Here is a 14,320-nt window from a genome sequence, read left to right as displayed (position 1 = left end):
CTTTTTGACCTGGCAGCGTTTAGGAAGGGTGAATGAAGGTAGGAATGTCAGTGGCAGGGCTTACAAATCACTCCCTGGTCACAAGACATTCTTTTTTTTTTTTCCTATAATTTTATTTTTTTTTTAATTTTTTATTGTTGGTTGTTCAAAACATTACAAATTTCTTGACATATCATATTCTACACTTTGATTCAAGTGGGTTATGAACTCCCATCTTCACCCCATACACAGATTGCAGAATCACATCAGTTACACATCCATTGATTTACATATTGCCATACTAGTGTCTGTTGTGCTCCGCTGCCTTTCCCATCCTCCACCCTCCCCCCTCCCCACCTCTCCCCTCCCCTCCCCTCCTCTCTCTCTACCCCCTCCACTGTATAACCCTGAGGGTCTCCTTCCATTTCCATGCAATTTCCCTTCTCTCTCCCTTTCCCTCCCACCTCTCATCCCTGTTAAATGTTAATCTTCTTCTCCTGCTCTTCATCCCTACTCTGATCTTAGTTACTCTCCTTATATCAAAGAAGACATTTGGCATTTGTTTTTTTAACTATGATGAGCTATCCTAGAAAAATCCCACAACCTCTAGTCAAACTCATAACACAGTTGGAGAGTAGGAGCTTTCTTTATCTCAGTCAGCAATCTTTTATAAGGAGTTCTTATCACCACAATCCTTTCATCGATTCATTGATTAGTAAATACATATGACCAGAGACCCAGCTAACCATTGGCTGTCAGTACTGCTATTTCTGGGAGGCAAATTAAATTTTACATAAATCTGCCTTCCATGTACCCTAGCAATGCGTGTAGGTAGCTTCCTATGTGAGATGACATCGGGGCACCAAAAACTACAAACCCACCTCTCTTTGCTCCACTTTACCTATGATTTCTTACCCAGGATGGTTACCTTGCCTGAAATGTCTCATTATAGATTCAGTCCTTTAAGGCACTATGTCTGCAGTAATCTCCTGAAAACACTACAAGGAGTGGTCACACATTAAATTAGTATATTAACTGCAGTCAACTAGATGAGCTAAAATTCACTTCAGAAAGTCAAGATTATGAAATACAAAGAGTTACATTTTACTTGGTATAAAGAAGAGTAAAGGAACATAAAGGGAGGCAGTCTTAGGTATGAAATACAGTAGGATTACCTGGGAAGTCATATTGCTTCATAAATGTTGAGAAGGGATCCTACAAAGGAGAGAAGAGGGCCCAAAAGATAGAGGGAAGGCAAACAATGAAATAGCTCCTAAGTTTGCATGTGGGCATCAAGTTAGTCCTTTTAATGAGGACTAATAAACATAATAGGTTCTCAATAAACAGTATTCATCCTATACTTCCTGCATCTAGCACCTGATAAATAGGATACTTGGCACATAGGAACTTCTCAATATTAAAAATACTTGAGAAAGAAAAATAGTGGCCAGAATAAAATTTATTATAATTCTTTTATTTTTTTTTTGTCTTCAAATAAGGGTAACAAAGTAGGAGAAACAGACCAGAGAAGAGATGAATAACCAAAATACATTCCCAGAGACCCAGAATCTGAAGTGGTTTCTCTGTCTGTCATGGGGGTTACGAAAGAAAGCCCAGGCAGGAAATTGCAAACTGACCAAGTTCTTATCACTGTTGATAGTTTATTATGTGTTAGATCTGCCCAAACACTACCTCGTTGAACAAATATATGAATATTTGTTAGAATAATATTGTACAAGGACAGAGTACAGTGACTGAGCAGAGTTTCAGTTTAATCATGAACACTAGGAAAAATCTAGCTTGTTAGAAGATTCTATTGAAATGGTGAATATTCTTAGGTACTTTTTAATTTTAATCATTTCACTTATTATATTTCACGGATCAGAGGAGTTAGGCAAAATATCAAAAAATGGACTCTGGTTTTCTGGATCACTTTAATTTTTGTAGAATAGCCATATACCCTAAAACCATTCTATTTTGTTTGCTATCTTTTTCAACTCCTAACATAGGTTACTTAAGCTAAGGGAAAATAGTAAAATAAAGAGCACTAGTCAGAGATATTGGACACCTGGCTTTTGTCTTGGCCCTATCACCAATTAATAGTGGTGTGACCTTGGGAATGTCCCCTTCTATTTCTGGACCTTAATCTTTTATCTGTAAGATGAGGAAGTTGTACTAGATTGTCCCTATGGTCACTTTGAGCTCTGATAGTCTAAGCCTAGTAGAAAGATTGCTTTGTCAGATGGATTCAATTCTAGATAAGAGTTGGAGAAGACACAAAGAAAGCCTGTGTCCTTCCTTCTCAGTGCTTCACCACATCAGGCCTGACTGAGAATCTTCACACCACAACTCTTACTGCCTGCACTCCAGATTTAACCCAAGACCCATAGTTTTAAACAGACTTTTCTAGTTGGCACAGACTTGTTCCTGTCATGAACAGCTCCCAATCAAAGCATCCCTTCGAGACAGTGTCTACTTTTAAGCTCAAAACCTTGTAATTTGATAAGTGGACTTAAGGTAATGAACTAACAATAGATCTAGAAGATACATTAAGGATCTTCACAGGGAACATGCAGGTATTTTCCTAGTAACCTTCTTCAAATAACTCACTGGGACAGCTGCAGATCCATGCTAAAAAAGAACATATCACCATGGGAGGGGAGTAGGGGAGAGGTTATAGACAGTTTGAATTCCTCATATCATAAACTGAATCCTCTTTATCAGCCTAAACATAGAGTAATTCAGCCAACACATATACACTGAGCACCAGGAACAACATGCTGTTTTTACTGATAAGCCTGTTGGTGACATGGATAATGATTCAATGAGTTTTATAATAATTTCTCATTTGTTAGCAGAACGGATTCAGCATTTTAACAATCAGACTTTGTTAATCTTTTATTAAAGCTTTGTTAATAATCTTTTTTATTGTTGGTATTAATGATTGAACCCAGGGATGCTTTACCACTGAGTTACATCTCTAGCCCTTTGCATTTTTTTATTTTGAGACAGATCCTTGCTAAATTGCTGCGACTTGTCTCCAACTTGTAATTCTCATGCCTTAACCTCTCAACTCACTGGGATTATAGGTGTGTGACACCAGCCTGACTGTTAATAATGTATGAACCTCCATTGATTCTTTAGGTTTGGCAAACAAGATAACTGAAACGCAGCAAAAGTCAGAGAATCAGAATTACATAATATGTTAATGGCAGAGCCAGGACTAGAACATGAGCTTTAATTCAAAGGCATTGTATTCCTTTACACACATCACATTTTCTTCCCACTGCACATTCTCAAATATGTATATGGATATTTCTCTTTCCTTCAGATAGTTAAACCATTTAAATGTAAGTTTCATATTTTTAAGAGCTATCAATTTTCTAAATCACACACCAGTGTACAAATCAGAAATAAGCATTCTTTCTATTTTATGTCTGCAATGGAAACCAATATTCTTTATTATGAGCAGAAGAAACTATCACATATTCCTCTCTCTTTCTCATTCTTTTCTCTCACTCAACCTCCCCCATACAGAAACACGAATGTGCAGGCCCTCTTTAAGTTGGTTCCATCCATTTATACTGGCATTCAAAGATGAAAGAAAGTAACTAAAATGGGGCAAATTATCTTTTTCTTCTTTGGACTCTTTCCTGCTGCTAAAGTTTACTAAACTACCAAGCTGGAAGGAATGGAGTGGAGAGAAGAGGAATAATTTGTTATAAATCAAATCACCATGCTAGATGTTACAGGAAATAAAAAGAAAGGAGACACAGTCCCTGTCCTCTAAAACCTGTAGACTGGCAGCAGTGACCCAACAGACAAAACAAGAGATGTATAAAATAAATTGTTAAATTGTGCAGGTCAAATGCTAATTTTTATAGAAAGTGTCCCTATACTTAAGGCACAAACCCACAGTAAACCTTAAGGTAGTTAGGCTATTCCATAAGGCATTTATAAAAGCAATGATTTCAGTGTAAATCAAACTCACGTTTCTCTTTCTCATTTATTAAGCTGCAGGCAGGCCTTATGACTATTTTACTCCTCATAAGCATTTCAAATTGAAAATTTGATCAAGCATAATGCTGCCATGTGCTAAAGGAAATTTCTCAGGGGACAGGAAGGTGCCGCTTAATTTTTGCAGTGTGATTTCGATCTCATAGCACATGGTACTTTGCAAATTGTAGAGCAGCCCTTACCAAAGAAATGCAAAGTATCTGTTTGACATAAGCATGGTGATCCATACTCGTGAAAAATAAGTGCCCTCTATCATGCTATTTTCACAGATAGAGAAACTGAAAAATAAGGAAGCTTAGTTGTTTTATTTTTTTCAGGTTTATACTCTTAGTCGGCCTAAAAGAGCATGACTTAAAAACTGAAGCTTATGATTGGCACCTGCTAACAGCATGGTTTATAACAGAGTACATGAATGGATGTTCCAAGGTACTTTCTCTATTTCATCTTGGTAAGGAAACACTGTCATGAGGGCATGTGTGTACAGAGAGCAGGAGCACATGGCCAAGAACAATCAACATTTTCAGGAGATGAACTGACCTAAAACCTTGTACTTGTGTTTTGTTTTCTTTAATTCCAAGTTTTGAGCTGATTAAGATAATAGTTACTACATTACATTTCCAGTTAATTCCATCTGTAATGTAATCATAGTTTTTGCTATATACTTGGGACAGGTATCCTGTAATTCCAAGTCCTTAGTGCTAAGGAAAAGGTTTACTCATAAATACAAAGATACTAAATCTTCTCATGGTTGATGTGTAGCACTGATGTATATATGAAATATCCCATAATTTTCCTTTCAATTCTAATGTCCCTTAGCACATGGAGAGTACAGTAGGATGTCAGCAAGTAAGTACACATAAATAAAATATTCCCTTCGACCTGTTTAGGAGAGCCTCTTTATATATTTCTTTCTCTGAGCCTTTTACTTGTGTTGATTTTAACTTATATCTAAAACCACATATTTTGTTTAATCTCTGACTGAGACTTGTATCTGCAATTCAAGCTCTTTGCTCTTAACCTCTAACATGACATAGATTAGATTAGGAATAAGAAAGCAAACTCTCTAAAAAAGTTCTAATATGATCTCTTTTTCACATCACACCAGCTTAATTATAAGTGGGGTGGTGACTCTCTAATTAAAGTAAAAATTGTCAAGCAGTTACATACTTTCTTCCTAAATCCCTTTCATGCTATCATATTTAATATGTGGTAGCTTATCCTCCCTGAGTAAATAAGCTCCATGAATTCAAAGTTTGTATCTTATATGTTTCCTGTGGTTACCCATATCATAACAGAAAAATAGTAAACGCACCATAAAGATTGGTTGGAGAGAATTAAAGTGTTTCAGCTATAGTTTTTATAATCCCTCAATTTGTATTCATTTCATTTTGTATTTTGTATGTTTTATTCAATCCCCCTCCTACTTCCAGATTCTTCTAGATTATATCTAGTAAAATAACAGATTATTTTGAAGTTAGTACATTTTGACTCCCACTATTATAAATCTCCTTGATTCTCAAGTGGAAAAAGATAATTGTCTTTGTTGTGAGATGTGACTTTTTCATACAGGGACAGCACAGCATAATGGAAAGAGCTTTTACAACCAACAGAACTGGGTTTGAAATTAAATATATACTGCTTTTTGTATGTCAATGATAGTTTAACAATGTAGTATTTTTGATAAAGAAACTGAGCAAGGGATGCCTATAATTCCAGCTAATGGGGAGGCTACAGCAGAATTATACCAAGTTCAAGGCCTGCCTTGGCAAATTAATGAGACCCTGTCTCAAAATAAAAAATAAAAAGGGCTGGAGATGTAGCATACTGGTAATGTGCCCCTAGGTTCAATCCCTAGTACAAAAAAAAAAATGGAAACTGATCAAGGCAGTGGGCAAGTTCTTAGAATTTTAGTATGATTTTCCTCATCTGGAAAATAGGGGAAATAATAGATCTGTCATACTGTAAAACATCTTGCCCAATGCTCAGTACATTTTAAGTGTAAAATATGTAAGAATCACAAGCTTGTTTGATGACTTAGCACCCAAGATCAAATTTAGAGCCAGGAGTAGATAGGATCCAAAATCCTAGATTCTGGATAGCTACAATGATATTTAATAATTTCTTCTGGAGTCATTACAAAGAAGATGCTTGATTTAGAATAGAGCATAATTTTAACAGGAAGAAAACAGCAGCTCAGAGATGGTCTGAATTTGATGTTGACTCTTCGTTGATGTCAAGGAGTTGGCCTTGTATTGAAGCTCACATCTAGAACTGTGAAGAGTTTCTGAGAATTCCTAAATGTACTTCCAAAACCTTAAAAAAACTTTGAAAAAACTCTGTTTTTTTCTTTTTAAATAAACCAAATTGATCTCCCAGAGCTGTGGGAGTAAAACAAATTCAAAGACTCAGAATTCTCTATGAAGAAAATGAAGTCAGTATGTTTAGGAGTGAGACTGAGGAAATCAAACCTCATTTACATTGCAAAATTAATTTTTCAAAATTAAATATAATTTCCCACCCAGTCTAAATTTCCTGAGTGATTTTTCTCCTTGAAAAGACCTAGCTATGTTAAATGAAAACCTTACTTTGAAAACAAATTTTGAGATATGAAAATGTATTAATTTCATCTTTATAATTGAGGTGTTGGAATTATTCAGAAAGATAATGAACTGATCACCACATCTTTGAAGTGGTTCAAATTCCTAGGTCTAACATCACAAGTGGGTTAATGGGGACAAATAGATTAGGCTTAAAATTTCTAAAGCAATGTGATAAAAATCTCTAGAGGGGAATGTACTGGATGATTCACCATCAATTTCCATCTTAATATGTATACAAAATATTTCCAAGTTCTCAGGTGCCACAAAATAAAAAGGAATGGGGAAAAGATTGTATCTATACCCAGTGTATTTAAGCAGCTCACATAATGAAGGTATCACAGCACTTTAGGAGAAAAGCATGATTAGCCATCATGTCCATATTTTTCAGATACTGGTTTTACTCTGGCTATATATGTTTGGCACCAGTCCCAGTCAGAGAGTAACTTATAATCTAAGGAAATCAACCTTAATATCTCTTCCTTATTGGACTATGTCACAGAGATTTTCAAATTTAACAATTTCCCAAGATCAAACAGTCTAAACTTCTTGAGTGATTTTTCCCCTTGAAAAGACCTAGACACACAGATGATATTTTTCAAGGCGCTATTCTTACAACTGTAATTTAGAACTAAAATGTTTATTAACAAGAAATTCTACATCAAATATGATCCAGATCATACCCTGTGTTCTGAAAAACAACCCTGTTTTCCTTCAAATTGTAAAATATCCTTGTAATATTTTGCTTAATCAAATTTCATGGTTCAAAAATGAGGGAAGTTTACTGTATCCTCCATGACCAAAGGGACCTTTCAGCAAGGTAGCTAGAGCAAAGTCCAATGTATGATCAACCATTCAGGACAACCTGGGCTCCAAAACTACTTTTCCTAATTAATCCATATTGATTGTCTAGGCTGGCCACCTCACAATATATTCTGTCATATTCATACTCTGCTTCAGCTGGGTAGATTTTTCTTTTTAGTCCTCATAAGATTTTGGAAATTCTGAGGAGAGTTCCCTCAGAATGTGTCAGATGCCTTAATATGGATTATGTCTGCTTTTGGTAACAAAATGAGCTTATCTACCATTAATGGTTCTTCCTCAAAAAGGCTAATGGTATGTAAAGTGACTGAACTTTATTTTATTAGAAATACTGAATAGTTTTATGAGTATTAAAAAAATAAGTACCAACCATTTAAACCCTAGCTTCCTTAGAGAAGACAGAAGGCTGTGGTACCTCCAGAATAAGAAGATGTCAGAGGGGCCTGGGGTTGTGGCTCAGTGGTAGAGTGCTCACCTAGCATGTGTTAAGACCTGGGTTTGATCCTCAGAACCACATAAAAATAAATAAAGGTATTGTGTCCAACTACAACTAAAAAATAAATATTTTTTTAAAAAAGATGATGTCAGAGGTCAGACAGAACAAGATTTTTAAAAAAAGATTCCAATTAAAAATAGTCCCAAGAATGTATTCCCTATTAAAAATAGTCCCAAGAATGTATTCCCTATGATAATAGGGAATACATTCTTGGGACTATTTGACTTTGAGCAAAAGTCAAATAAGTACATCTTTAGAGGGTTAAATGAATAATACCACTGATATAAGAATTAATAGATGTCATTTGAATATCTCTCTGCATCCCCTTCCCACTACTCTTCCCCATCTCTAATGACCACTCTTCCATTATGTTAGTCTACAAATTTGACTTAATGTTTTTTTTACAAACAAGAACATGTATTTTCATGTATTTTTCTTTCTGTGTCTAACCTGTTTCATTTACCAAAATGATTTCCGGTTCCATCCATGTTGCTGCAAATGACATGATTTCATTATTTTTATGGCTGAGTAGTATTCCATCCTATAAATATACCACATTTGCTTTATCCATCCACCCATTCAATAGTATCTGGGTTGATTTCATATTTTGGCTATTGCAAATAGTGCTTCAATAAACATGTGCAAGTATCTTTTTGGTTAAAAGATTAAATTTCTTATAGGTATATAGCTAGTAATGGAATTGCCAAATCACATAGCAGATTTATTTTTGGTTTTCTGAGGATTCACCTCACTGTTTTCTGTGATGGCTATCCCAGTTTCATAAGGGGCACCAGAAAACACAGTGTGGAATCATCACTGCTAGGTGTTCCTTAGAACAATAGCATAACTATAGGGCAAAACAACCTATAATATATTTCAAAAGGACTAGAAGAGTATGAAATTCCCAACACATAAAAATTATTAATGGTTAAATAAATAGAAATGTTTATTAGCCAGATTTGATTGTATACTTGCATTAAAATACCATACTGTACCCCTTTAATATGTATGAATAAAAATAAGTAAATGTGAAAATAAAAATATCAATAAATACAAATAAAAATTAAAAATAAGAAGAATTAATGGGGAATCAGGAAAATATAGATTAAAATGAAATACAGACTTTAAAAATTCCCCTCTGTGGGCTTTTAAAAATTATAATTTAGTGACAATATTTAATTAAAAATATCTCTGATAAATAATAAATCAGTCTTTATCAACATGCCATTCACTTTTCAGTATATGATTTTTTTAAAAATATTTGTTTGTTTTAGTTGTCAATAGACCTTTATTTTATTTATTTATATGTGGTGCTGAGAATTGAACCCACAGCCTCACACATTCTAGGTAAGTGCTCTACCACTGAGCCATAACCCCTGCCCTCAGTATATGATTTGACACAACAGTTTAAATAGACTAGACACTCAGAATAATATACTTTTAGTTTTAAATAAACAACTTATGTCATCTAAAAAAGATCCTATACTACAAATAGTAAACCACTATCCTTTTATCCTATACTGAAGTTGTAAGAATTACTTTATCACATAAAAATAAATCATTAGCTTATAAGAAATACTTGAATCTGATATGTCAAATAAAGCTTAGAAGAATTTTAACTATATATAGCAATATTAAAAATCATATGCTGATGAGAATGTGGAGAAACTTATTGTTTAGTATAGTGCAACATTAAGCAGAAGATTTTAGAGGAAACAAATATATTGTCAGGAAGTAAGAAAAACTTGAGGGACTTTTGACTTGATGGCATATATTTGCATATATTTTAAGTCCCCACTGAGATAGTAATCATGCTGTCTGAGATGCATCCAAGCCTGAATTGGCAGCCTGGGTTCCTGCTCTAAGCACAAGTCATGCTTCTACATATCCCACATAACTGATCATGGCAATCATTTAAAATTCGGTTTCCTCACTAGATAAAGTTGTAAAAGTTCCTACCCATACACAACTTTTCAGGGTCTGTACAGACTTGATTTGGGTTAATATCATGTATTTCCAATTTTTTTTCAGGAACTCTGTCTGCATTTTGATTCCTGGCTGATGCAAATGATTGTTGCAATGAAAATGATGTCTCTGTATCATGCACTCTTCTCCCAATATTTGTCTTTGTCTTTGGAAGGCTAACCCAAGAAAACCCACTTTAATTTTCTAATCTCAGATAGTACCTGATATATGGTAATTAGTAATAGTGAAGCCACTAACTAGTATATCCTCTTTTGGAGTCAAACACCACCAATTACTATAATGATTTAGCTTCATCACGCTGTATCCTTAGCTGATTGGCACATATTTGTTTTTGTTAGGCAAATATCCCGAAGTCTTAACTTTGTTGTTGTTGTTGTTGTTTTGGGGTACAGGGGATTGAACTCAGGGGTATTCGACAACTGAGCCACATCCCCAACCCTATTTTGTGTTTTATTTAGAGACAGGGTCTCATTGAGTTGCTTAGTACCTCACTTTTGCTGAGGCTGGCTTTGAACTCACAACCCTCCTGCCTTAGCCTCCAGAGCCACTGGGATTACCAGCGTGTGCCACTGAGCCCAGGCACAAATATCCTGAAATCTTGATTCATCTTCTCAAACCTCAAGACTTCCCCAATACTCTCTCTTATCGTCTATATTGGACAAATTGTTTCCCTGGCACTAAACATAGCACATAGTATAAAGTACATGGCTAAGTATGTGTTAATGTTGTATTATAACACTTAGCATTAATTTGCATCCTGGGATTTTTTCATATGGGCAGAATAGGAACAATTCTTTCTTATTCTTACAAGGAAATAGTAGAGTGGTAAAGCCCAGCAAATCAAGGTCTGATACAATATTGGAGCTCTTGGGATAAGACTTAAGTATGCCCTGGTATTGAGAGGTTCTTGAGTGATTTCAAAATGACATCTTTTAACATTTCCAAATGAATAATGCATATCTCAATTTACAAGCTTTGTTGGGCAGCAGGAAGAAGGGAAATGAGCACTGGATGAGGTGTCAAGAGACCTAGATTCTAACTTTTTCTCTGGCAAAGACTCACAGAGGTACTTGGCCTAGTCACTTCAAAAGCTAAGCCTCGGTTTTTCCAATGGTATGATGTAAACTGGCAATCTCTTTCACTTTTCAAAGCACAAAAGAATCTCAGATATTTGCCATTGTTACAGTGAATGACAGGATTAGAATTTTGTGTTTGATACGTTTTTATTCTTTCACTGGGTATCTGAGACAGCTTCTTGAGAGATCAGCCCTAAGAAGGTTTGGAGCAGGTCATTTTGATGCGTAAGAGTAATGGTACCATCTGTGGCCCCTTCTCTCAGGCTCAGGTGGGGGGGTCAAGAAATGGAATTAAATTCCATTTCTGGTTTGGGGTATCTGACAAAAGTATCTATGAGAGGAAGACAGAAGGCATGCTTCTTTCTCCTGTCCATTTTACTAAGTACAAAGAGGAATAATCAAGTTCATCTATTCCTAACGGTCTTCAGGTGAAAGCCTATGAGCTGTTTTCAGCAACATCCCATTTTGTGTTTGCTTACTTTTATAATAGTCAGTACCATAATGCCCTGGCCCCAAATGAGTAGATATACTAGACATATTTCCCACAGAAATATTACTACAAATACATTGTAAGGCATATCTGTACATGTGTTCATAAGTACAAAGCTCATATTTTGCAATTAAACTTTTTCCCCTCTTGGACACAAAGTTCATGGAGGATGGATTTTATGTGATTCAAATATTTGCCAGTGTTACTCAAGGAATCTTCCCCTGTGCTAATGAAGTTGAAGTTCATCAATAAGATTGATACTATTGCCTATATACCAGAGATTTAAAGCAGCTAGAGGAAAGAAATACTTTTTGCTGAATGACCCAAGCTCTGCCAAAATAGTTAGTTCTACTTATTTAGTCAAATTATAACTTTGTCTTTCCTGGAATATTAGAGCAATATAAAAGTAAACTCCACACACATCATTGTTGACAGCAAAGGAGCAGGAAACTTACTTGAGTTTTAATCTTTATTTATGTTATATCCCTCCCTATTCCTCCCCTTATCTCAAATGGAGATCAATTTTTCCTCTATTTTTATCTCTGGATGTAGCTCCTAATAATTATATGTCATTGATAGCCTTATATTTACTATAAAGTGAGAAGGCATCTTTCTAAATGTTTTCTCTTTGTATCCAATCAATAATCAAAATGCAAATCATAAAACAACTTAACTTACATTTTGTCAAAAATATGTTCAGTCAGTTATGAATATCTGAAATGAAAATTTAATCCAAAATAATTTTTAGTGTACTGATTACTTACTCTGATAATATGGTTTATCTATGAGAAACAGCAACTGTGTCTGTTGTCTTTCTTATTTCCCCTCTGTCATTATAAACATGTTTTTTTTTTTCTTACTGCCTTCTTTGAAAGCAGAATGGCCACAGCTACCATTAATTACAAAAATCCACTTTTATAGTGAAAATATGTAATTTATACAAGCCCAGAGGATGATTCATTCATATTGCTGAAGGTCCTGAAATATTCTAGTTCTCATTTTTAAAATCATAGCTCATTTTAAAAAGGAAACAAAGTTAACCATTTTAATTATTTGGTTGATTAAAAAAATCATCCCCCAAATGTTATAGCAAAAATCAAATAAAAATCACTAAAAATCACCCTGAATGTTGATGCAAGAAACTTTTCTTAGTATTGAATAGGTTAAATTACAAATGTTCACAGGGCTATTTATTTAATATAAATTGAGCTAAACACATTGTGAAAAATTTCTCCATGCCAAATTTACATTTCCCCAAGTTCAAAATTATCTCCCCCCTCCCACTGCAGGAATTCAACCATAAAATTATTTTTATTTGTGAATATACCAAGGAAATGACATGTAAGGATGGTCCAGGCTCATTTTATCCATAACTACCCTCAGATTTCACAGGTTATCCAGAACCTGCTGTGGAGAGTCCAATTCTAGATATCAAGAGTGAAAGGCACAGATGAAAGCTAATTATGCATTAAAAATTTGGATCCTACCGTTTCAGTTTCTTTCTCTTTCCTCCAGAGATCTCCAAAGAATTCATGCGACAGCCACTTCAATAAGGATGCCAGTGATCTTTGCATCAATTCTCCCTGTTCTGAGAACAATCAATCCAATCCTCCTTTACCATCAAAAAAATCAGGAAAGAAAAAGAAAAGGATGAAAGTAAGAAAGAAAAATGAAAGAAAGAAGGGAGGAGGGAAGAAAAATGAGTAAAAAAGGGAAAAGAAATCCAAAAGAAAAATGATGAAGGCAAAAGAAAAACAAAGAAATAAAATTCTCAGGATTACCTAACCACTACCATGTTGAAAAACATGGTACTGAGATGTCAGAGTGAAATATGCAAGCTACTCTGTGCACACTGAACATTTCCGTTTTCCAGGGGGCAGCGTGCTCACTCGCTCGCTCTCTCTCTCTGATTAATGATGCAGGGCTACGCTACAGGCTGTACATAGAGCCTGCAAAGCTTCACACTTAGCAGAAGAAACCCTCCTTTCTATTTATAGGGCCATAATGCATTGTCTTCCAATTCTGTGGTTGCACTCAGCATTGAGTTTGTGATAACACACAGACTATTTGTTTATGGAGCCCTTTGGGGAAGCTAGGTGCCCTCTGGTCCCTTCCATAGACCACTGCAATATTCAGTATGATCCTTTATCATAGCTTCTCAGTTATGTTCCAATACCAAATAGGATATTTCTCTATCTAAGGATGTCCCCTAGGTCTTTCCCATTAGAAGAGGGCAGGGTGGGGATTACCTCTGTCTAAGGCATTTGTGCATATGTTTGAAAGGAGCATCCTGACAATGAAATGAATATCCCACTTCTTAAGAGGAATTTGGAACTATAACCCACCTTTCATTTCCTGTCCACCCACTCTTTGTTGTACTCAGGATCTCTATGATCAGGAAGTGCATGTAAGCCCCCATTTCCTCCCAGTGGTTAGGGAGGATTGGGTGAACAGCAACTAGGTTCCTGTAACCCAGACCCTAGCCTCAAGCTCTTGTAGATTGTGTCCCAAGGAACCCCTAAGCCCAGAAGGCCCAGAGCCCAGTGCCATGCTATATCAGACACTTTACACCCATCAGCCCCATCCACCACAAGGGGGATAAACAGAAGGTAATCCCTAGGATTGGAGTATTACCTCCAGATCAGAACAAGGGAACTTTCATATAGGTCATGGGAGAAATAAGTATTTTAGTACAGGTCCAACCTCGTGAGTTCAGAAATGTGTGGTATATTATAGTGAGTACTGGGAGGGGCCTATGCCTCAAAATATCTCTTGATTTTGTTTGAGGCACCAGTGATTTTGATTATAAAATCCTGACATTTCTAGAAATGCACTTATTCAAAAACCTTTGAAGTTT

At 35.5% G+C, this 14,320-nt stretch overlaps 1 protein-coding gene across 6 annotated transcripts in view; it reads right to left on the bottom strand.

The window, feature by feature from the left end:
• Positions 1-13,352, bottom strand: part of Gpr174 (G protein-coupled receptor 174) — a 35,826-nt gene extending 22,474 nt beyond the window's left edge. For 4 of the 6 annotated variants that reach the window (XM_027934071.2, XM_027934089.2, XM_027934085.2 and 1 more), the window contains exon 1: positions 12,951-13,238. The gene's annotated coding sequence lies outside the window, so the exon portion shown is untranslated. The other 2 variants (XM_027934079.2, XM_027934081.2) reach the window with 2 other exon arrangements.
• Positions 13,353-14,320: the final 968 nt, after the last annotated feature.

This window comes from Marmota flaviventris, chromosome X (genome assembly GCF_047511675.1).
Source record: "Marmota flaviventris isolate mMarFla1 chromosome X, mMarFla1.hap1, whole genome shotgun sequence".
NCBI classification, from domain to species: domain Eukaryota; kingdom Metazoa; phylum Chordata; class Mammalia; order Rodentia; family Sciuridae; genus Marmota; species Marmota flaviventris.
This window is presented reverse-complemented; position numbering and strand designations above follow the sequence as displayed.